The sequence below is a fragment of the Suricata suricatta genome, chromosome 8 (genome assembly GCF_006229205.1).
Source record: "Suricata suricatta isolate VVHF042 chromosome 8, meerkat_22Aug2017_6uvM2_HiC, whole genome shotgun sequence".
Lineage (NCBI taxonomy): Eukaryota > Metazoa > Chordata > Mammalia > Carnivora > Herpestidae > Suricata > Suricata suricatta.
This window is the reverse complement of record NC_043707.1, coordinates 57615440-57639899: the sequence shown is the minus strand read 5'-3', so window position 1 is coordinate 57639899 and position 24460 is coordinate 57615440. Positions and strand designations below refer to the sequence as shown.

At 35.2% G+C, this 24460-nt stretch overlaps 2 long non-coding RNA genes across 2 annotated transcripts; both read right to left on the bottom strand.

The window, feature by feature from the left end:
- Positions 1–211: 211 nt before the first annotated feature.
- On the bottom strand, positions 212–15907 carry LOC115299824. The gene is made up of 4 exons (XR_003912354.1): positions 15658–15907; positions 8971–9108; positions 1505–1623; positions 212–464 (listed from the first exon to the last, which is right to left on the bottom strand). It is a non-coding gene; the product is annotated as an uncharacterized LOC115299824 (long non-coding RNA).
- Positions 12897–14880, bottom strand: LOC115299825. Its single transcript, XR_003912355.1, has 2 exons — positions 14799–14880; positions 12897–13089 (listed from the first exon to the last, which is right to left on the bottom strand). It is a non-coding gene; the product is annotated as an uncharacterized LOC115299825 (long non-coding RNA).
- Positions 15908–24460: the final 8553 nt, after the last annotated feature.

Below are 24460 nucleotides of genomic sequence, written 5' to 3'. Positions count from 1 at the left end.
AGTGCTCTGAAACCACACTGACTTTTTTAAAAATCCCGTGTATGATTCCCACTGGTGGGATGTTGAGTTAGTCACTCATCCTCTCCAGGGTTACTTCCTTTACCTAAAACTTGACAGTAATATCTATTTCACATTGTTATAAATTTAGAGAACGTGGCATAGCATCTGGTACATGATATATGCTCAATAAATATTAGGTCCTTCATTTTCCTTCATGCCATTTATGGACAGACTTTCAAGACATATATCCGTGCCTTGATTTCTTAATATCTTCTCCTTACATTGTTGTCACTGTACTCTGTCCACCTGCTGGAACATTATAAGACAGAATTTAGGAAAAGTCATCTGTTTTCTTCACTGTGGTCTTTCTGCTTCTTGCTTCCATGAAATATCCAGGTCTAGTTTCAGGGTCCTTAACAAGAAATTGATATCCAAAGTCTCCTCAAAAGAAAATCAATATATTCCTAAGTGGGGGGAAAAAAGATTTTCAGAACCTGGGGCCTCGAATCTCTGGAAAATTACAGAACAATAAAAACAATCTGTGGAAGCTCTACCTGTGATACAGATATACAGGAAATGTTTGAACATTTGTATTTTTATTGCTTTTGGTTACAAAATGTTCAGCTGTTGAATTCTAGGCTATTGCACAGACTAGACTCAATTACCTCTTCTGAAAACAATCATTGACTCTAATCAAGAAGGTCAGAAAGCATATTTCAAACAAGTAATCAGCATTGGCCAAGACGGTATAAAGAGAACCTTGATTTGTTCATTTCCTCATTGAGATTTCCTTCTGGGAACATTATAGACTCTCGGCTCTGCAATTGCAAGTATTTGGCCGAGTAAGAACAGATGAGTGAAAAGGGCAAACTTGACTCTCTAAACAATTGTGGATATGGGATATGGGGAATTAAACAGTTCAGGGATCTCAAATAATTAACGTTATATTATTTAGTCTATTCGTTTTTAGAGTAAACATAATTGTTTAAAAAGTAACATAATTAGTGACTTCAAGCAAGTTTCTATCACTGCATCTAGCATTCCTGAGCCGTATTAGAACTGTCATTGTATTAGGTTTTCTCCATATTTCTTTATACTTAGGAGTATCTATTATACACATCAGACCCTACCAGATATTATGTGTATTTTAAAAAGTACAGTATACAGTCAGTGTTTTAAAGAACTTAGAAAGTTAAATAATATAACACCACAAAAGAAATATCACAAATTCAATAAAAGCTTCAAGGAAGACATGAAGCTTGAAGTGAATTTGAAAGATAGGCAAGGTTTATAAATGGAGTAGGCAGAGTATTGTTGCTGGGTGATGGGGTGCATAAAAGTAGAAATGAATACTGCTCTTTTAAGAGTTCAGCACTCTGGCTTAAATGGCAGGTTTTGAGAATCAGAGGCAGTTTTATTTTAAGAAAAGATGACAGTATATGTAAAGTCAGGTATCTGTTGAGATATCTAGAATGGGAACCTTAGAAATACTGTAATCTGATACCTCTGTTTTACACTCGGAATATGAGACTCAGCGAAAAGTAACTTGGTTTCACCAGGCCAGGCAACATAAATGTTCAGTGTTCTTGTCTGCAACATCCAATGGTTAAAAATAGCAAAATACTGTAATTGAGATCAAATCAAATATTTAAGGATAAGCATGTCTTAAAATGGCTGACTAAATAGTTAAAGATTAACAGAGATTTATAATCTATTACATTTAAGTATATATGCTCCATTAAAGAAGTTTGGCCAAAACAGGATTCTAAAGGATATCTCTGAAGTAAATCACGATTATCAGATAAACCAACAGACAAACATACATTCATACATAATTACTCTGCATAGGTCTGTATTATATAATTTGTATACTGTACCCCAAAATCTTGTCCTAGAATTTAGTTATATGGGATTAAATTGCAGTGTCATGTATTATGTTGTGTATGTCACCTGGGAGTTCCAGGATATATTAATGTCCATATAGCTTTAAATCAATTAACATTTTAAAAAATTTTTATTTATTTTGAGAGAGAGAGAGAAAGTGTGTGGGGAAGGGGAAGGGACAGAGCAAGAGGGAGAAAGATAATCCTAAACAGACTGCATTTTCAGCATAGAGCCCTACCTGGGACTCATGAACTGTGAGATCCTGACCTAATCTGGAATCAGGAGTTGGATGCTTAACTGACTAAGCCAACCAGGGGCCCTAAATAAAATAACATTTTTCAGTATGAAATTAAGTAGGACTTAAACATTTTAAATCATCCACTAAATAATTTCATGAAAAGGCACAAAAAAAACTTTGTCAAGAGATAAAATTTATAAAGGAAAATATGTCATCAACATTGCTCTTCACCCCCAAATTTTAAAAAATTTGCATTTGATTAGAAAGGTCAAAGGTTTGTGTGGTATCAAATATGTCAAACACTAGTTATGAAATAACATTCAGATAAAACATTTTGATATTTCTTTTCAGGATTTAAGTAAAGAAAGCCTAATGTCTATCTTGCCTAAATTCATGATTTATTGTCATCAAATTACATACAACATTTTTCTGCTTGAATGTAGCTTGGAATGAACATTAAGATATAATTAAGGATGTTTGTGTTCAATATTCACATTTGGAAACTGAAAAAGATCTGTAGGAAGATTATTAGTATCTCTATCAGTGCTATTGCTGGAAGTAAATGTTGGGGATAATTATAATGAAATCGCAAGAGGAGTTCTTATGTGTCAAAATTAAACCTCTTTCATGTAAACTTTATTTTTCCATTGTTTTGAACCACATTAAAATGTCTAAATATATATTTTTTAAATATATAATTCAGTCTGTAAACCTGTATCATCATCTTTCTGGATTCAACCTGTCAAAGGGACAACCAGGAAGGTACAGAATTCTCAGATCAGTTTTGGATATGGCATTTTACTGCTTGCTGGCATAGGACAGGTCACTGTTCATATAATATGCTTAGTGATAGCAAACCAATTACTGGACCCTTTTCAGTGATAAAAATGAGTTTGGACTGAGAAGTGATTAAAGGTTGAAACCTTTATCAGAACTTGATATGACATGCAAAAATGTACAAGACACAGAAAATGTAAGGAATAGAGTTCCACAACATGGAATATATTTAAAGGTCATCTTTGAAGTTGTTTTTGTTTTTTAATTAGCAAATTAGATGTTCTTATAATTGTCAATAACAATTATAACATTGCCAATACCAATGCTACTATGTCAGAAATGATATTTCTAGTTTAAAGTGCAGACAAAATTTTTGACACAAAGAATTGGGACAATTTTGAGAGGGGAAGGGTAGCTATAAATAACAATGCCAGGGCAGTAGGCGTAAGATGAAACTGTTCGAGGAAAAAAAAAAGTATTCCAATCTTCTTTTATTTTATTTTATATTTTAAAAAGTTTTTAATGTTTATTTTTGAGAAATAGAGACAGAGCACGAGCAGGGGAGGAGTAGAGAGAGAGGGAGACACAGAATCTGAAGCAGGCTCCAGGCTCTAAGCTAGCACAGAGCCTAATGCGGGACTCTAACCCACAAACCGTGAGATCATGACCTGTGCTGAAGTTGGATGCTTAACCGACTGAGCCACCCAGGTGCCCCTCCAGTCTTTTTAAAGATGATTCAGGAGTTCAAGGGAATTTATGTGATTTGTCATCATCATGTGACACATTAGTGGCAGAGCTAAAAGTAAAACCCTGATTTTCTAATCCACATTTGAGCTTCTGGAAACCCACAGTAGCCACATTAAAGTAAGTAAAAAATTCAAACTTATCATAACAAAGAATTTTTAAAATATTCTTATCACTTAAGAATTTGTTAATGTCAAGGTAAAGATGCTTTTTGCTATTAACCTCAGAAGACAAAGTACAGGCAGTGTCTGTTTTGTGTGGTTCTTAGATGCACTAATTTTGGTTACTGTTTGGTTAAATGATACCAGTCCTTCAGGTGTATAATAATGGTGAGTAAATGCATAAAGTACAAATTTCTTTACTAGCTCTTCTGTGCAGAATTTGTAACAAGCAGGTGCATGTCATGATCACTGAACCTATTGAAAGTCTGTCAGTGATTGGTCATTGTGCGTCTTTCATTTAGTTAAAATACACAGAGCAAAACATGTGGTGGTGTGCCGCAGTCCGGCTCCAGGAGGTTCAGGGCTCTCTGGAGGATGGACAGAGTCGGCGAGAGAGAGAGCCTCAAGTTTCTTTCTGAGCAGCAGGCAGGCATCTCTGCTCTGTCTGATTCTCTACTTTATTTGCGATGAAAGGTATAAGGAACAGAAAGAACAATAATTGATTTCTCATAGATAATTTTTACAATTTTCCAGGATATAGGTTCTGCAGAAGTTACAATTCTAGTAGTAATGATTGTCATAAAAAAACTTAGCTACAGGCACTCATGCTACTATTATAGGAAGGGCAGGTTTTTTTTTTTTTTTTTTTTTTTTTTTTACAAAGCTTCAGTTAAAAAACAGCATTGTTTAGTAAAGGTCAGTTTTTTATGAATAAGGGTCATTAGGCTGTTTATAACTCTAAGAGAAAGTTCCCAGAAAAACAGGATTCCCAGGAGACATAATGCCGCTCTCACAGTCCCAAAGACGACTGATACATTTTATTGCAGTAGTGACTTTTGCAAAGGCGTCCAGGCTGAGAAAGTAGTCAGTTATCAGTTAATTGCTCTGCTAGAAGGAAAATTGTATGTTGCTTGCCTTAGTCGCATTAGGGTGTATCTAGTTTACTCATCTTTTCCCTGACCAGGTGCCATCATGCCTCAGGAACAGGGCAGGGGGACAGGCTGCTCCTGACACTAATCAGCAAAGCACTCTGAGGTTTGGTGCCCAAGCAGAAATGAAAGTTTACAAGAGGGTAGATTTTGGTAGCTGTCTGGGGGCAAGAGACTGTGCAAACTTGCCGTATTCTCACCAGGAATTTTCACTCAACCAGTGAGTTCAGAAAGCTCACAACAGCGGTGCTCCCAGTGACAAACCCACATGATTTTTTTTACAAAAATGAATGATAGGAAATTGGCCAGTAAATATGAAAGTGGGGCAAAGAAACAATACTGGAAGTGAAAGTTGAATTGAATGAGAAAGGAGTTATAGAGAAAAATAGCTGACATTGCCTCCATCCAGATTAGATATGTAACCATTGAAACTAAATGGAGATGAAATTATCAATAGAAATGAGGATAGTTATCTCGATGAAATGATGAAGATGTTCCAGAGGAAGTGACACCAGCAAAAAACTTCACATTTAAGAAACATTTGGAAATATTTCATGGCATTGAAAATGCAAGACATATAAAGTTGGAGCTGATTCAAATGTAGAAAACAAGAAAATTTGACAAGTCAGAGAAAGGCAAACACTCTACAAATTAATCTTGATGACTTTTTATGAAGAGATCACTTTAATTTTTAGTGTTACCAACACTTTTAATGACAGTTATGAAATACATAACAGTCTTACTTTTTGTCATTTCCCTAGGCATTTATAATTGACATTACAGGACTTTAACATTCTGAAAAAAATTTTAAAGAACACGAACAATCAGTTTTAACCATTGATTTTTAAGATTGCATGTTTCCAGCTGACACAATTATTTTCTAGTCTCACAATATCCTGCAAATTGCAGATTGCCTGCACTATACAACATATTTAACCAGATTTTTTTAAAGTTATCGTCTGTCCCTATGATTGACAATTTTTGTAATTTTTAATTTTGATAAAATTTTGGGTTTTCAGACAAGTTGCAGTAGTAAAAGAAATTACTAAATACCCTTTACTCATATTTAGCAGTTTATGTTGTGCTCCATTTACTTTATTATTGTTTCTGTCTCCCTTCTGCTATTCCCTCTTCCCTACCTCTTTATCTTTCTTGATCTTTTTTTAAATAGTTTATTGCCAAATTGGTTTCCATACAACACCCAGTGCTCTTCCCCACAAGTGCCCTCCTCCATCACCACCACCTCCCTTCCCCCTCTGCGACCCCCTTCAACCCTTGGTTCATTTTCAGTATTCAATAGTCTCTTGATCTTGACAGTTTGAACCTCCTAGGCTAGTAAGGGACACTACTAGAGGGACATTATGTTTTGTAGAATGTCCCTCAGTCTGGACCAGTTTAATGTTTCCTCTTGCTTCTACTAGGATATGTTCATATTTTGGCCAGAACACCGTGAAAGTGAGGCTGTGTTCTTTCTAGTGAATCTTCTGGTTTTATCTCATTACTGATGATGTTCACTTCAATTATTGGAATAGTAAAATCACTGTTTTTGGCTTATCATACGTATAAATTTTCAGGGAAATATTTGAAAATTTGCAGATACCCTATTTCTCATTAAAGGTTAACCTGCAGCTTTAGCATCCATTAAATGATATCATCGTTGGTTTTTAAGTACAAGTAAGAGTAAGTGATAAAAGCAGTTTTACTCTAAACTTGTGCCTCTCTCTGTGGAGTAGTTTGATAGCAAGTACAGAAATTCGAAAGCTTAAGTATCCAACGATTCCTTTTCCTAAAATTTGTCCTAAAGAAATAATCACTGATTCATCTCAGCTACATTTAGTGAAAATTTGGGGACCCTGGGTGGCTCAGTTGTTAAGCACCCGATTTTAGCTCTCTTCATGATCTGCTAGATCAAGGGTTTAAGCCCACCTCTGACTGTGTGCTGTTGGCTCAGAGCCTGGAGCCTGCTTTGGATTCTGGGTCTCCCTCTTTCTCTGCCTCCCCACAACTTGCACCCTGTCTCTCTGTCTCTGTCTCTCTCAAAAATAAATAAACATTAAATAAAATTAAAAAAAGAATTTGTCATTCATTCTTTGAGGTAGGCTTTTTACATACAGGAAAAGCAGTTCGTATTTTTTTCAATATTTATTCATTTCTTTTAAGAGAGAGAGAGAGAGAAGGAGGGAGGAACGGAGGGAGAGAGGATGATCAGAGGAGGGACAGAGAGAGAAGGGGGCAGAGGATCTGAAGTAGGCCCTGTGCTGACAGCAGAGAGGCCTGTGCGGGGCTCAAACTCAAGAACTGAGGTCATGACCTAGCTGAAGTTGGATGCATAACCGACGGAGCCACCCTGGCATTCCAAAACCTGTTACTATTTTTATTTTTCAGTTGAATGACAGAATTATTTTATTGTAAAATGCCATCCTCTTTGTATTCTTTGCAAGATTCCTCCTCACATGTTTCCTGCTTTCTCATGTCTTGACAGTTCTTACTTGCTTTGCCATAATTTGTACTTCTGTCTCTTACTGCGTGTCTTTCATTCTTGGCATTCTCTATGATCTGTTTCATGAACTTGCTAATTTTTTTACATTGTCATAACTTCGCATATGCTCACAATTCCTATGCCTCTTTTGAAATTCTATTCAAAGCAGCCTCTCCTGGGAAGTCCTTGACTTCACTGATTTATGTCTTCATATAATATAGCATGTGCACACCTTTAAATAGCATAGGGGCAGAAAACTTTTCATTTTCCCCTTTCTGGATTTTTTGACAGGTATAATAATTGTGCAATTTAGATTAACAGGAGAAAAACAAATTTGGTATGTACAGGAGCTTATAAAAGTATGAGCTTCACTTCACAGAAGTGACTGACCAAAGCAGGTAGCTTTTAAACCTTTTAGGGGCGCCTGGGTGGCTCAGTCAGTTAAGCCTCCGACTTCGGCTTAGGTCAGATCTCATGTTCGTTGGTTGGAGCCCCACGTCAAGCTCTGTGCTGACAGCTAGCTCAGAGCCTGGAGCCTGCTTCTGGTTCTGTGTCTCCTTCTCTCTCTGCCCTTCCCCCTCTCATGCTCTGTCTCTCTCTGTATCAAAAATAAATAAAACTTTAAGAAAATTTAAAAAAATAAACCTTTTAGACAAACAAATGGTATATTTGTGAAGAATTGACAAGGCAAAGGAGTTTGAGCTTGGGGTAGCAAATAAGAAGTGCTAAGGTTTATTTATACAGCCCTCTCTGCCTTGAATTTCCTATTTCTCCCCTCTAGGGACAATGAGGGCATCCTTCACCAGGGAAATTTATTTCCTGTTTTCAGAGGAACAGAAAAGTGTCAAAGTGTCCTTCCACTTCCAGTTACTCAAGTAACTTTAATTCAAAATAATCAATATACCAAAGCAACATATTTTGGGGCAGCCTGCCCATCAACAGCAATTTTTATATTGTTTTGCAATCATTTGTTTCCATGCTTATCTCTAAGTATACTGGGAGTCCCCCCATAAGTATGGTTTGCTTTATTTATTTATTTATTTATTTATATTTATTCACTTTATTTATTTATTTATTTTTTGAGTAGGCTTCATACCCAACGTGGAGCCCAATGCAGGGCTTGAACTCTGAGACTAAGACCTGAGCTGAGATTAAGAGTAGGACACTTAATGGATTGAGACATCCAGGTGTCCCCAGTTTGCTTTCTTTTTGCCTCCAAATTACATAGAGATAAGTACACTAGTCATTTTACCAAATTATAGAAATATTAAAATAATTGACAAAATAATGATCATTTTTTACAAAGCTTATTCTTTGACCACGCCAAAATTTATACAGCTGCTATTTCTAAAATTAAATATGATCTAATTCTACTATCATTAACGTAATAGATTCCCTTTTGACAGGTTTCAGGAAGTTATTTTTTATCCTGACTCTGTGCTAGAATTATACTGAACTATTGGAATGCCACTTTTCTTACCCGACCCAGAATTTGTCTACTTCAGTAATATGTTTTAAGTATGATTACTTGCAATGTGCCTGGGAAAATACTACAGGGAGGTGATTAAAAAGCAACATTTCCCTGACTTTTATAACATAACAAATCTCCCAGGTTATTTGGCCTCCAAGGCAATGCCTAGCTATTAATAGGTAAAAAGGAAGTAAGGATAATGAAAGTGAGAAAAGAGATCAAGGTAGGAGGAAATTATCATAATTCTAGAGCTCTGTAATTTTGCCAAGCAAAGATGCATAACTAACCTAGAGACCTCTTTATCTTGTATCCTCTTATTCATATCATCTCTCTGGAAGGCAGACAGAATAAGAATATCTGTCTTGTCTCTGGAGCCGAATCAGGAGTCACAATAACCTTGAATAATCCAAGGTAACCCCGAGTCCCTAAGAAAAGTGCATGAGACAGAATTTGCAGTAGTTTAATCAGAGTATAAAGAAGGCTTGAATTGTCAAGTTTAAAGAAAACAATTAGAGAATAGAGATACTATGGAAATTTAAAGTTAATTACTGTTAGTAATTAATTATATAGTCTATTCAATTCACATTTTTTCAAGAAAACAGTGTGTTCAAATATGTAAATAACAATCATTAAGTTCATTATATACACTGAGGTAACTGGATTAAAAAACATGATTTAGGTCATGAATAGAAAGCCATGTTTTCTGAGAAAATTCTGTTTCTGCTAGGATGTGAGAAGATAAGTAAGATTGTATCATGAACATTCTCCCATGAATAATGGGATAATTTCTTTATAAATAGTTTTGGAAGCTTTCTGTTTTAAAAATACATGCATGAATGAGAGTCATCTGCCTTTGAAGATGACATTATGGGAGATTTTCTTATTGTTTCTTCTCTCCTTTTGTTTGTTTTTTTTTCTTCTAAATTGTGGAGGTAGTTGGAAAGGCTGATTTAGGACCGACATCCTAGCCTTCTACTCATCTTAGTTCCCACAGCAGTCAGTCACTTTCTGTGGGCACCACAGCTCTTTGAAGCCCTATTGTCCGACCTCACAAGCCACATTTCTCTATGACTTAAAATAGGAAGTACTTTATGAAATGACTGCACACTGGTTGACCTCATTCTCTCAAGCCACGGTTATCTCCCAAAGCTCACTGAGCCAGTAAGGTCAAGTACAGGAATGGATCTGAAGTATTTGAAATTCCCTTGATTCCATTGTTCAATGATTTCACTTTTTTTTTTTTAAGACCCACAACTCTTTTTACAAAAAAAGTAGTAGGACATTGAATTTATAAAAGTGTTAAAAATGGAACAATTCTGTCCAAAGAAGAGGTGGAATTTCTTCCTTCGCTCTTAAAACCTTCCCTTATGGCAGTTTGTCAGGTGCTTTCTCAGCAACTTCTTGTATCCATCCTGCACTGTCTGATAACCATTGGAAAAACTCTGGGAAGAATGGAATGGGCAGCAGCCAATGGAAGGTAAAATGGCTACAGGAAGACTTATTTTCCTTACTTATTCTTAAATTACTTTTTGCATTTCTGTAAACTCACATTGGTTTGGACACTGAAGGAATTTAAGTTGGCATTTTCCAACTAAAGCTTCCATTCATTTTCACCACACATTAACTTCTCAATTCTTAAGTGTAATCTTGTTCTATCCTAGCTAAAGCTTGTATCTAGTGACATTATTAAAAATTATCCAGAATGGATTATTGGCAAATATGCTTTAATTTCAAAGGATTGCATTTCTAATCCTTGGTTAAAATTTGCTAACTGATAACCAAGAAAAGGTTGGTTAACATCTCTAATCATCAGTTTTCTTATGTGTGAAAAAGGAATTCAAAGAATCTAGTGACTTGAAACATGCAAAACATCAAGTTTAGGACTTCACGCATACTTTTTCCCAATCATTAATCTTTTGCTATCCTTTGGGGATAGAAAAATGCCCCATATAATTTAGTTATCTACTGACTTGTTACAAAGAAAGGTAGGTACAACTTTAAAAAAATCCTGTTGTTTGTTTAAAGAAGAGTTTATTGAGTTCAACAGCAGGAGCTCAAGTCTCATCATCTTATAAAAAGAAATATGCCCGAATTTTGTGTCACATCTCTTACTGACAGTGTGTTAAATTAATGAAAATAATAGATGAAAAAGATTAATTTTATACTACTGTCATCATAATTGATAGAATGATTAGATAAAACAATAGTGAATGTATAGGCTTTCTAAATAATACTATCAATAACCTTGATATAATAGATAAAACCTATAAAATTCCATATCATTCATTATTTGCAATTTCAGATGGAATGCTTATTAAGATAAACCACATTCTGGGTAATAAAATATAATTCAGTAAATTTCAAAAGATTGACATCTCACAGGGCATATTTCCTAATGTCAACAGAAATAGATTACAAGTTAATAGTCAATTGGTTGTAAGAATACAAGTATTTGGAAATTAAGCAACATAGTTCTAAATAACCCATGGATGATGGAAGAACTCGCAAATATATGAATAGAAAATATCTTAAGTTTACTGATAATGATTATATATCATGTGAAAATTCATAGATGCAGTTAAATCTGCATTTAGAGGGAATTTAACAGCTTCAAATGACTATATTAAAAATAATGAATGGTTAAATCTATGTTTCTACCTGAAAAGAAAATTAAATATAATGAAACAGAAGGAAATAAACAAAGGTTTAAGAAGAAATAAAAATATAAAGACATATAGTATTTGCAAAGCCAAAAGTTGGTTCTTTTAAAATAATAAAATTGATAAATGTGATAAAAGTAATAGAATTGATATACTAGATTAGAAAGAAATCACAAATTAACAATACTTCTAGGTATTAAAAGAAAAAAGTGAAGAATTATGAATTACTTTATACTAATAAAGTGCACAAATTCCTTGAGAAAAAAACATGAGAATGAAAGAAGACAGAAGAAATGGAAAATGTGAATGTTCTTTTGTATATTAAAAAATTGAATTTATAATCAAAATTTTACCAGAAAGAAAACTCAAGATCCAGATGATTTTATGGGTGAATTCCAATAAATACTTTGAGAAGAAATGATACCAATATTGCATAAACTATTTCAGAAAGTAGAAGAAAGTCCACCCCTCGCAATTTATGTACAAACAAACCCTGACAGTAAAACCCAATGAAAACATTATTAAAAAATGATAAACCAGTGTCCCCTCATGACCTTAAATGCAAAACTTAAAATATTAACATATCAAAATCAGTAATATATGAAAAAGATAACACATCGTAATGAATTAGAGTTTATCTCAGAAAGACATAGCTTTGCTATTAGAAAAGTAACCAGTGTAATTCACCACATTTGTAGAATAAATTAGAAAAATCATGATTATCTCAATAAATGAAGGAAAATCATTTGACGGAACAACCATGTACATTAAAAATTATAAGTAAACTGTAAATAAAGTTTCTTTCCTTTTTCTGGTAAAGACAATCTACAAATTACCTAGAGCTAACATTATATTTAATGGTTAAATATTGAAGATTCCCCTCAAGATCAGAAGTAAGCAAAGATGTTTACTTTCATCATTTTTTGAAATAGTTTATTTATTTATTTTTAGGCGATGCGGGGGGGGGGAGGGTGGATAGAGAATCACAAGCAGGCCCCAAACTGTTGGGCAGTGCCCAATGTGGGCTTGAACTCATGAACTGGAGATCATGACTTGAGCTGAAGTCAAGAGTTAGATGCTTAATGACTGAACCACCTAGCTGCACCTTTCATCATTTCTATTAACAATATATTGAAAGTTTTATCTAGTCCAACAAGACAATAAAAGTTACCTAATGGCAAAAAACTAAAAGTTTTAATAAATAAAATTGCTCCTTATTCTTAGATGATATATGCATAAACTTAATTAAAAGGCATCTATGAACTACTACAACTAATAAGTGAACTTATAAAGGTCATGAAATACAAAGTTAACATGCAAAATGAATTACATTCTAAATAGTAAGGGGCACATTTTGGAAAGTAAAATTTAAAAAAGGAATTTAAAATCATGTCAAAATAATACATAAAATGCAAGGCTGACTTTAAAGTTGATGTGAAAACGCAGAGAGCCAAGAATGTACACAATAGCTTTCCACTTGCATTCATTAGTCAGAATATGCAATGAAAATCTGTGCATTTTACTATAATATAAATATAATCTAAAGTACATTATTTAATTTTCCAGGATTTGGAAATACTTTATTTTTAGCATCATAGCTGATAAAATTTCACCTATTGATCCAACTAAAAATGAAATATTTTGAAAACGGTTCTCAATGTTTGCTTTCATTCTTGTCTTCAGTACTTATGTGAAAGTAAAATTTTCATCTGTAATCCTCACATTAGGGCCTGGATAGTAACAATTCTGAAAAAAGTAGTTTACATATTAAACAACAGATAAAATTACTTGTCATTTGCTTTTCTAAAATTTAAACATTTAAAAATCTTACATCTTTATAGTTCTAATTTTTTTTAATGTATGTTTGTCTATTTTTGAGAGAGAGACAGAGCATGAGCAAGGGAAGGGCAGAGAGAGGGGGAAATATGGAAATCAAAGCCCTTTCCAAGTTCTGAGCTGTCAGCATGGAGCCCAACAGGAGATTCAAACTCACGAATACTGAGATCATGACCTGAAGTTGGATGCTTAACCAGCTGAGCCACCCAGTCAACCCTGTATCTTTAGAGTTCTAGACTACCTTCCTTCACTTTTGAAATTAATACATCTAGAAGATTGGAGAGAACAATATTGTGAAAACTTATGTGTCTATCACATATTAACATATGAAGGCTTTTCTTATTTTCCGTATTTCTGGGAATATTTTTTAAAATACAGTGTGACAGGTACCATTAAAGTTTCCTGTGTCCTGCTGTATTTCTATCCCTTTTCCTCTCTTAGAATAGTTTTCAGGTATCTTAAAAAAATGTTCTAGGGGCACCTGGATGGCTCAGTTGGTTGAGTGTCCAAATCTTCATTTTGGCTCAGGTCATGATCCCAGGGTCATGGCACCCAGGCCCCTGTTGGGCTCTGTGCTGAGCATGGAGCCTGCTTAAAATTTCTTCTCCCTCTTCCTCTCCCTCTGCCTCTCTCCCCTACTCATGCTCAATCTCTCTCTCTTTCTAAAATGAAAAAACCAAATATTTCTATGTGCCCTTTCAACAATATACAGTATAATTTTAGATACTTTACAAATACATGTAAATGTACTTATTTTTTCTTCTTTCCAATTTTATTCTTTGCATTAAATTACTATATTTTTCCACCTTAAAATGGGAAAGTAGAAAGTTATAGGAAAACCAAATTGTCTTTGATTTGGTTGTTTATCCCAACTCCCCTATTTATTACTTAAGTTAATATTTATAGACATAATACGCAAGAAAAGTAAGAATTAATGACAACTGTTTTGTGCCAGACATTGTTTTAAGCACTCAGTTTACATTGTCTCATTATGATTTTAATGCAGTACTATCAACATCATTAAACTTCATTAAAAGTAAGACTTAAGTTACTGATGGGGTTACAAGTGGCTATAAAACTCAGTCTCCATTATCAAGAGGGCTATAATGTAGGTAGAACAGGAGGATATTGACATCAAACCACAAATAATACAAATTAGTGTATGTAAAGTACTAAAAGAATAGTCATCAAGGAAACAACAACAGTAAGAATTTAATGTTATAAATATTTACCAATGTTAGGGAAGGATTCATGGATCCATTTAATGTTTGCATTAAGTGTAACAATAAATTCTCAGTTTTCAACCTGCCTCCAACGTTTTCTGGAAGTCATTCCAAAATTTCTTGAACAAAATGTTTTTACTTCTCAGGCTTTACCACACTTTTCAAACCCTCATTCAACTACCTTGCTTCTTAGGCCCAGTAAAAGTTTGATTCACATAAAATAGAGATCACCTGCAAAGAATCATCTGTTTCATCCATTCTAGAAAGCATAGCGTTCAGAGAGTCTCTTTCTGCTTTTGATTTCTAGCTTGGCCGTATGACTTAGTTTGGCCATTGTAAAGCTAAGAGATGTGATATAAGCTGAGACTTGACCTGTGATTGCATGTTGGGGCTTACGTTTTTGCATTCCTGCCTTTTGCTGGGAGGCACATCTGCCTTGAGTAGCCACTGATCCAACGAGGCTTAGGTAGATAAAGCCGACCTGGAACTAAACTGCATGCTGGAGTGAATCCATGAAGCGTCGCTCATCAACAGATGCAGGAGCCAAAAACAAATGTTTGTTCTTATATGCCACTAAAATCTTTTGGTAGTTTGTTAGTGCAGCACTGTTGTGGCAATAACCTACTGATGCAGCCCCCCTCTCCAATTTTTAAAGTTTTATGAGCACAGTTTTTCTTGAGTCCTATAAAATATACTGCTGGCAAGTTAATGCATGTACTGTGTATGTATCTAAGTCATTCTTTTGAATGTCAAATTAAATGATTCAAATGTCAGCTAATTATAAGAAATCTTTTACTTAGACTTTACCAGTTTGATATTGAACCAATTATTTTTTTTCCCACCACTCTTTCAAATCATCTTTACAGTTTCCCAACCCAGTTGATACCATTTCACCTATTTCCCAAACCAGAACCCTGGGAGACACCACTAACTCATTCCTTTTTCTCTTATTACTCCATCAAATTATTTACCAAGAGCTTTGATTTTATTTCCTAAATATTTCTTTAATCATTCTCTGTGTCCTCTCTACTTTATTATAGACCCTTGTAATATATCTTGATCTTTGCCTCTTGACTTACTCCGGGTCACCCTCCAATCATTTCTCTGTATGCTGCTATAACTAAAATCCGAAATCTGATCATGTCATTGTCTCTGCTAATATCTTCACTGCCGCCTGCTGCCAAGACATGATAAGCGTGCTGAACATGTCTAAGACACCCAGCATGGTCAGCTAATGATAAGAAACCAAGCTTACCTTGATAGCTTCATCTTCCACCATTCTTCCCTTCTTGAATTACTCAATTCAAGAACTGCATACTGTACCTGAATATTCTGTGCTTCTCTAATGTCTTTAAGCTTTTACTTATGTTCTGTCAATAACATGCTCCCTAATGATTTGCTTTTTAGGCTGATTATTTATTATTTATTGTTCCAAAATCAAATTTCCAATTTAATTTTTTTCAAATATCTTTTCTGGGAAGATTTCTCTGAGCAAACCTTGACTTGTTCCCTGCCTCCCCCAATTATCTGTCATATTAGGGAGTCAGGACTGGGACTTTTCTGTTTCCCTATCTCAGAATCTTTTATTTTCATTCTAATTATTACATCATATTACATTTGTACTTTTACTTTGCTTTAAGGTCATAATGCCCAGAGTTCCCTTTTACTCTCATTCTTCTAGTACCTACAACAGTGTAGGTGCAATGAATGAATAGAGAAAGGGAAGAAAGTGGTTAGTATTATAAAAATGAGTTGTCACATTCTCCCTTTAATTTTTTTTAAATGGTAGCTATTCACATATATTTCACCTTGGAGTTCTCCTTACAATTGAAATGCCAGTATATCAGAAAAGAAAATTTAACTTCCTTTTGACAAATTCTGCCTTTTGCTTAAATGTAAAATCTCTATAGTAACTTTTTTTCTGACAAACATGTTGTTGATGTAATGATACTGAAAATCTAAGAACAGAAAGGAAAAAGATAGTTGTAGGGTGCCTATTATGCATCATCTGGTTTTCTTGGGGAAGACAGAGTTTTACCTTTACCTTATTAGAGTTTTTTTGTTTGTTTTTTTGTATTGTTTTGTTTTGTTTTTGACTGGGCCTAAGAATTAAATTGACATAAGACAGAGATTTTCAACAGAGAAAATCACACACATTTATTTAATACCAGCCTCACATAACATGGGGGCCTTTGTAAGAAATGAAGACTAAGGGGTGCCTGGCTGGTTCAGTTAGTTGAGTCTTTGACTTGGTTTCAGCTCAGTTCATGATCTCAGGGTTTGTGAGTTCGAGCACTGCGTTGGGCTCTGTGCTGACTACAGAGTCTCACTGGGAGTCCCTCTCTCCCTCTCTCTTTCCCCTTCCCCACTAGCTCTCTCTGTCTCTCTTTCTCTCTCAGAAATAAATAAATAAACTTTAAAAAATTTAAAGAAATTAAGACCCAAAGAAATGGTATAACCTATTTGCTTATTTACATGTTAGGTTGAACAAAGAGAGGCACTGTTACATTTCATCTAAATAACTATTTAACATAAATAATATAATAGGAAACTGTCATGACAAGGCATTATCTAGTAAAAAATAAAGAGAATCCTGTAGAACATAGGGATACCAGATATAATGAGCAGTCACTACTCCTTAGGCTAAGATAGAGCACCCTCTGAAGAAACTTGACACCAAGCAGAGATCAGAGCTTTTTGGTAAAAGGTCTGCTGACTGAATAACGAAGAGATTGCTCTGGTGGCATGTCAGTGGAACATGTTGAGAGTGTTCTGTGAGATGCTAGCAAGAGCTATTCATGAGAAAGCGTCTTGCTGGAGGGTGCCTGGGGAAGCAGCTTGATGCTCCTGGCTACAACATGCTGCGGAAGGCCAGTGCTGTCAAAGTGCCTGCACCAGAGTTGCTGGCAAGGCGGGCGCTCTGTGCGGTTCTGGACACCTCCCCCCCCCCCCCCCCCCCCCCCCCCCGGTACCACAACCAGGGAGCAAACCCTTTCCTGCTGCAATCTCTCCCCAGCACTCTTTCCTGATGGGTGGCAGAGGAAAATTATTTAAAAGACTAAATGTCAGTTTTCCAGAGCAGGCAATTGAGAGTGAATTTGGAGCTGAGAGGCAGTAAATGGAGAACTGGCACAGGTATTATCACCTACTTTCTAAAGATGAGAGCAATGAGTTTTGAAAGATTTAGGAAGGCTTTAATCTCCTACATTTTTGGAACTAAGGAAAGATCATGGTGGAAAGTGAGGTTATGGGTTGGATAAATGACATAGAAGACATTTGTTTTGAGATCTCTAGAGGGATTCCCCATCTAGGAAATGCAGTGTCTTCAAAATAAAAGTTAACTTGTTTCTTAACAAGGATGGCTTTTATTTATTTAACATTATTTTAAGTTTGTTTATTTGTTTTGAGAGAAAAAGAGAGGGAGAGAGAGAGAGCAAACATGAGAAGGGGAGGGGCAGAGAGAGAGAGAGAGAGAGAGAGAGAGAATGAATCCCAACAGGATTGTCAGCACAGAGCCTGATGCAGGGCTCTATCTCATGAGCTGTGAGATCATGACCTGAGCCAAAATCAAGAGTCGTATGCTCAACCAACTGAGCCACCTAGGCAGCCAACAAGGATAACCTTTATATATAGGTATTACATTACCTTAAAGTCAAAAACCTCAGAATATCACTGTTTCATCTAATTAATAAATGTCAGAATTGTGTAATATTATCTGTTATAAATTAGATTAATTTGCTCATTGAACAAAAATTACAAAGTGATGATTATGTTACATAGAGTAGTCTAGTGTTTCTAATTTTATTTTTGATATTATTTGGCAAAAATAGAATTAAAATATAAATAATACATTTTCAACTTGAATTCCAATTCTAAAATTCAGTGTAATTTTCTGTATTTGCTATCACCATTTTGAATGACAAAACACAAAATGAAAGCAAACAAAACCATCAGTCTTTTCATTTATCAGGTTAGTGTCCAGTTTTTGGAAAGTGAGGGTTGACCCTATTTTGAGATTACATAATGGATTATTGGAGTTTTTATGTTTGGTTTCTCATAAAGTTTTACTTTTAAGTTTCTTATAGTTTCTGTTTTGAGAGTATAAATATGTTCAGACTAAATGAAACCAGTCTTCACTTGAGAGGCTATTAAGAAAGCCACAAAGCACAGTAAGTCCCAGAGTACAGCCATGTTCTAAGTTGGTTTATAAATGAACAATACCTATGGCCAGTGTAAGTTATTTTACTTTAGTGAAAAGGGTATTGGAGAGTAAAATATTTTTCCACAAAGAACCTATATATGTTCAATAGATTAGAATTCATCCAAACTTCTTTAAAATATTTTGTCCCATGAGTAACATAAATATTTACTGTCATTTATAGTTTTTTTTAATATAAATGTTTCTTCTTCATAGCCATTTTGGTCTCATTTCTCAGAGGCTGCAATTGAGCCAGTCTACTTTGTCCATTGCCAGATGGTTAGTAAGGTCACTGTAGTTTATCTGATCTAGAATGATTATTTGAAAGTGTCATTTTCAAAAGCAGTAAGTTTTCTATAATTTTTTTCCTATTCCTGGAACTTGTCAGTCTCTGGTCGTATCATATTAGCAAGTAAAACTTTTGATGGCTACAAGAATCTGCACAGTCACCTGAGCCTGTGGAGGTTGGTGCAGTGTATCATTTATATTACCATTCTTAAAATCCATATAAAAGGCATCAGGAACTGTAGCTACTCTGAAAGTAGCCTTTTCTAGAAGTTAAATGACTTTGAAGTGTCAACATTTAGAGTAGAAGGTAGGGTCTAACATTAAGGTTCTTGTGAATTATTCTATCACCGATATGATTGCAAGAATAGAATCTAATCTGTAAAATTTCACTAGAATCCTTAAATGCATCTTAAAATTGGAATTTATAGTAACGATGCATCAACCTTTAAGCAAAGTGGTTTCCTAAGAAGCCGTATATTTCATCTATATTGTGGAACTACAATATCCATTAGATGTGCTTTTGAACCTCTCTTACATTTTAAAAGCTTGCTCTGTGTCCTTTCTATTTTCACCGACTTTCCGGAGATCCAGTAAAATATTACAAATTTCTATTAAAAAAGGTCTACAAATAGAATGTTTTAATTGTTAAATATCCTTGTTCTAGGTGCCCTTATTTATCAGAAACAATTCCATTTCAATCAATAAGTTTTAATTATTTCTGGTTTTATTTTCCTAGTTTATGGGAATATCAAATTATATAATTTAAAATATTATTACTTAATGGATAATCACACTATTGTGTATACTACCCCCTTTGTCAACCCAATTTCCATAAAAGTTTTATAAGCATTTATCTTATCTAAATTAGGAAGCTGTTGGTATAGATGCTTCTATTAATCATATGTGTTTCTTAATAGTGCCACAGTATGTGCCCTCGAAATAAATTACCTTTCAGCAATTACATTATATTTACTGTCCACTGCCCAAATTACCCAGAATGTAGCCCAGAATCTGGAATAATTAAAAAAATCTATGTAGCCCCTGTGCTAACTGAAAGCCTGTGAACATAAACTCATGCTCTTCATTTAGCAGACACTCGATATAGTGATTATGAACAATTAATTTATTAAGCCATAGCAGACTAAAGTAAGCAAATATAACTCTAGGAGGAGAATGAGGAACTACAATTTACAATTGTTGCATATTAGAGCCAGGAAGTATCTTAAAGATTATTGTATCAAAGACTCTCACTTTATTGTTTAGGAAATTTAGCCCCATCCTGGTGAGTGTTCTCAGGGAAACACACTTCCAGGTGGAGCTTACAATTTGGAGGCTTACCAAGGAGTGCGTGAGGAGAGAAACCTGGGAGTGAATCAAGGAAGGAGGATGAGCAGAGAGAAATGTGGCTGAGCAGAAACTGTACGCAGAGGTCTAAGCCAGACTAAGAAGAGGTCTGGTACTGGGAAACTCCCCCAGAATTGTCCCACACTCAGGCACGGGGACAAGGCTTTGTACTCCTGATCAACCAGTCACTGGAACTGGGAAAGGAACATATTCTTTGGTGAGGAAACTCCCTCCTCTGGGAATTTCCATTCCCAGAGTGGGGCTCAGCTATGAGACATTAGCAGTCAACTCTCCTGGCATCTAGGAGAGTGAGGACCTTTAAGATACAGGGAAGGAGGATGGGGGCTTGTGTAGAGCATCTCAGGGGTCATTAATGTTATAGGACAGCCCAGTATGTGGGACCTTCCACCATATGATGTTTCTTAAGGTAGATGGGAACACACAGATGGCATTATTATCTAGGAGAAAGCTCTCTGCACCTACACTGCTTTAGCACCTGCCTAACCCTTACAGAGAATGGAAGCAACAAGAAGTGATGTTTTCAAATGCCACTACCAGAGAATAATGAAAGGTGGAGAGTATTGATGTCAAGTATTTTCCAGGCCCAAAGGAGTGTGATAGTTTGATAGTTGGAAATATATTCACCAAACACCACAAGTTCCCCAGATTTTAGATATTTCTTTAGCCACATTGATGTCTCTTTTAGGAAGGCATTAGTCATTCTAGATGCTCTGGCAGAGAAAATTCCAGATTTAGCAGGGTTTTATTCTCTAAAGCTACCCATAAGATTCCCCCCCACCTCTCCTCTGACATGAGCAGAGGCTTGAGCTGGAAAACAACCCACAGGGAGAGAAATAGAAGTCTGAAGTAAATTACTTGGGCCTGATGTTTGGAACATTTGAAGTTTGTTTTGTTTTCTGCTTTTTGGTTTTTGTTGTTTTTTTTTTTAAGAGAAATGGATATAAAATGCAAGTTGATGATTTGATTTCAGTCTACTATCCAAAGGAATTTTTGTGATCCATCCTTTGTAATTAAACAGTACCATGAGCATTGCAAGCTTCTAATACAATTTATTGATTACTTTGATTGTAGACCATGATAGCATGTTATATATATATATATAAACATATGCCTGGGAATAGGATAATCTCCTCATCTTTTCCTTTTCTTTTTAAATGTTTTCACTTCATTAGGGATCCAGGAATAGCATAAAGGAACACAGTCCTCATTCATAGAATTTTTGAACTTGTTTTGTGCTCCCCCACCTCCTTTTAATGAGATATAATTGATATAAAGCATTGTGTAAGTTTTAAGAGGTGCAGCATGATGATTTGATACATGTGTATATTGTGACACGATGAACACAATAGGGTTGACACCTTCATCACCTCACATAATTATCTTTTGTGCATATGGTGAGAACATTTAAGATTTACTCTCTTAACAATACCTTATTGTACACTTAAAGTTAACAATAATCACCTCGTTGTACATTGGATTCTTCATGACTATTTATCTTAAAGTTGGAAATCTATTGGCCAACATCTCCCTATTTCCTCATCCCCAAGCAATTACTGTTCTGTTTTCTGTTTCTGTGAGTTTGTCTTTTTAAAATTCCATCTGTGGGGAGTTCGTACTTTATTTCCTTGTCTCTGTCTGACTTATTTCACTAGCTAAATGCCTTGAGGTTCATCCATGTTATAAATGGCAGGATTTCTTTCTTTCTTCTAGCTGGATAATAGAACTTTTTTGGGTGTGTGTATGTGTGTACACACATTTTCTTTATCCATTCATTTGTTGATAGAAACTTAGGTCATTTCCATATCTTGGCTCTTATGAATGATGCTGTAATAAATGTTGGAGTGCAGATATGTCTTTGATATCCTGATTTCATTTGCTTTGGATATATACCTAAAAGTGGTTTTTCTGGATTATATGGTAGTTGTACTTTGAATTTTATGAAAAACTTCCATACTTTTTTCCACAATAGCTGCACCAATTTACACTCCTACCAACAATGCATGGGTGTTCTCTTTTCTTCACACCCCTACCAATATTTGTTGTCTCTTGTCTTTTTGATAATGGCTATTCTCAGATGTGTTGTGATAACATCATTGTAGTTTTGATCCGTGTTTTCCTGATGAATAGTGATATTGAGCATCTTTTCACATATATACTTCTCATTTTTATGTCTTCTTTGAAAAATTAATTGGGCTGTTCTTTTTGTTTTGTTTCATTTTCCTGGTAAATAAAGTGTATGGGTTTCTTATTTATTTGGGTTATTAATCTCTTATTAGACGTATGGTTTGCAAATATTTTCTTTCACTCCATAGGTTGACTTTTCATTTTGTTTCATTTTCTGTTCAGAAGCTTTATTTTTGATGTAGGCTTTCATTTATTTTTGCTTTTGTTGCTTGTACTTTTGGTATCATATTCACAAAAATCATTGACAAGACGAATGTTAAGGAGATTTTTTTCTATGTTTTCTTCTAGAAGTTTTATGGTTTCAAGTCTTTTATTCAAGTCTTTAAACCATTTCCAGGTAATATTTGTGATTGGTGAAAGATTGGGGTCCAATTCCATTCTTCTGCATGTGGTCATCCAGTTTTCACAAGACTGTTTATTGAAGAGATTATCCTCTCCTCATTGAGTATTCTTGACTTCTTTGTCAAATATTAGTTGGCTGTATATGCACATGTTTCTGGGCTCTTCCTTCTGTTCCATTGGTCTATGTTCTATTTTTATGTCAGTACAATATTGCTTTTATTACTGTTGCTTTATAATATATTTTGAAATCAGGAAATACAATGATTACAGCTTTGGTTTTCCTTCCCCAGAATTGCTTTAGCTATTTGGGGTCTTTCTATAGATCAGTATGAATTTTAGTATTTTTTGCTCTATTTTTATGAAATATGCTACTGGGATTTTTATAGAAATTGCATTGAAACAATCTATAGATGGGAGAAATTTGGATATTTTAATACTATTTATTCTTTTGATCCATGAACATGGGTATCTTTCCATTTATTTCTGTCTTCAATTTTTTTTTTATCAGTGTCTTATATTTTTCAATATGCAGATTGTCGAGGGCTGCCAAGTTTTCTGTCTGCCTCAGGCAAGGATTATCACTCTCCGGAGAGTGAACCAGTAAACAAGATTTGCATCTAGAGGCTGGAGACTGCCATTTCCTGGTCAAAATAACTTTGGCGTCTGTCATGCTGGGCCAGACGTGAAATGGCCAAGGTGCACAAAAGATCAAAACCGTATTTTGGATTATTCAGTGCTAACTCCCCCCTTCCCAGCATTGCTGAGGCAAATCTGGGCGTTTCTTTTGATATTCACTTGACTCTGTTTACCTGGTAACTGACCTTGGTCAGCTGCTTTGTTTTCCCGCCTTGAAACCTTTATAAGAGACAGTTTTGTGGATAAAGCTCTCTTTCGCCTGATCAGAAACCGTGAGTTGTGTCTTTACTCTCTGCGTCTCCCTCTCCTGCCCCCTTTTTCTCTCCCTCCCTCAGGAGAAGGACCCACGACAGAGGGCGCTCAAAGCTGGGGACGAGCGCGCCTAGACCTGGCGAGCTAGCGCACCTGCGGCACCTGCAAGTGCCGCCCCAACCCGGGGTGGAAGCAGCGGACAGGGCTGACGAGGGCCCGGGCCGCCAGGCTAAGACACCGGGTTACGACAGCAGATATTTCACCTCTTTGGTTAAATTGATATCTTAGTGTTTATTGTTTTTGGTGCTATTCAAATGGGATTGTTTTTTTATTTTAAAATACTTTGTTATTAGTATATAGAAACATAACTGATTTCTGTATGTTGATATTGTATCTTGCAATGTTACTGAATTAGTTTATGAGTTCTAACAGGTTTTTGGTGGAGTCGTCAGGATTTTCTCTGCATAAAATTATATTATCTACTTTTTTAAAATTTGTATTGGATATCTTTCTTTCTTTATCTTGCTTGATTGCACTGGCTTGGATTTTCAGTAGTAAACTGAATAGAAAGGGTGAGAGTAGGTACCCATATCTTATTCTTGATCTTAGAAGAAGAGATTTCACCTTTTCACCGTTGAGTGTGGTGTTACTTGTGAGCTTTAACATGATGAGGCAAGTTTCCCTTATACTCCATTTTTTGAGAGATGATGATGATCAAAGAATGTTGTATATTGGGAAATGCTTTTTCTGCATTTATTGAGATGATCATGTGATTTTTATCTATTAATATGTT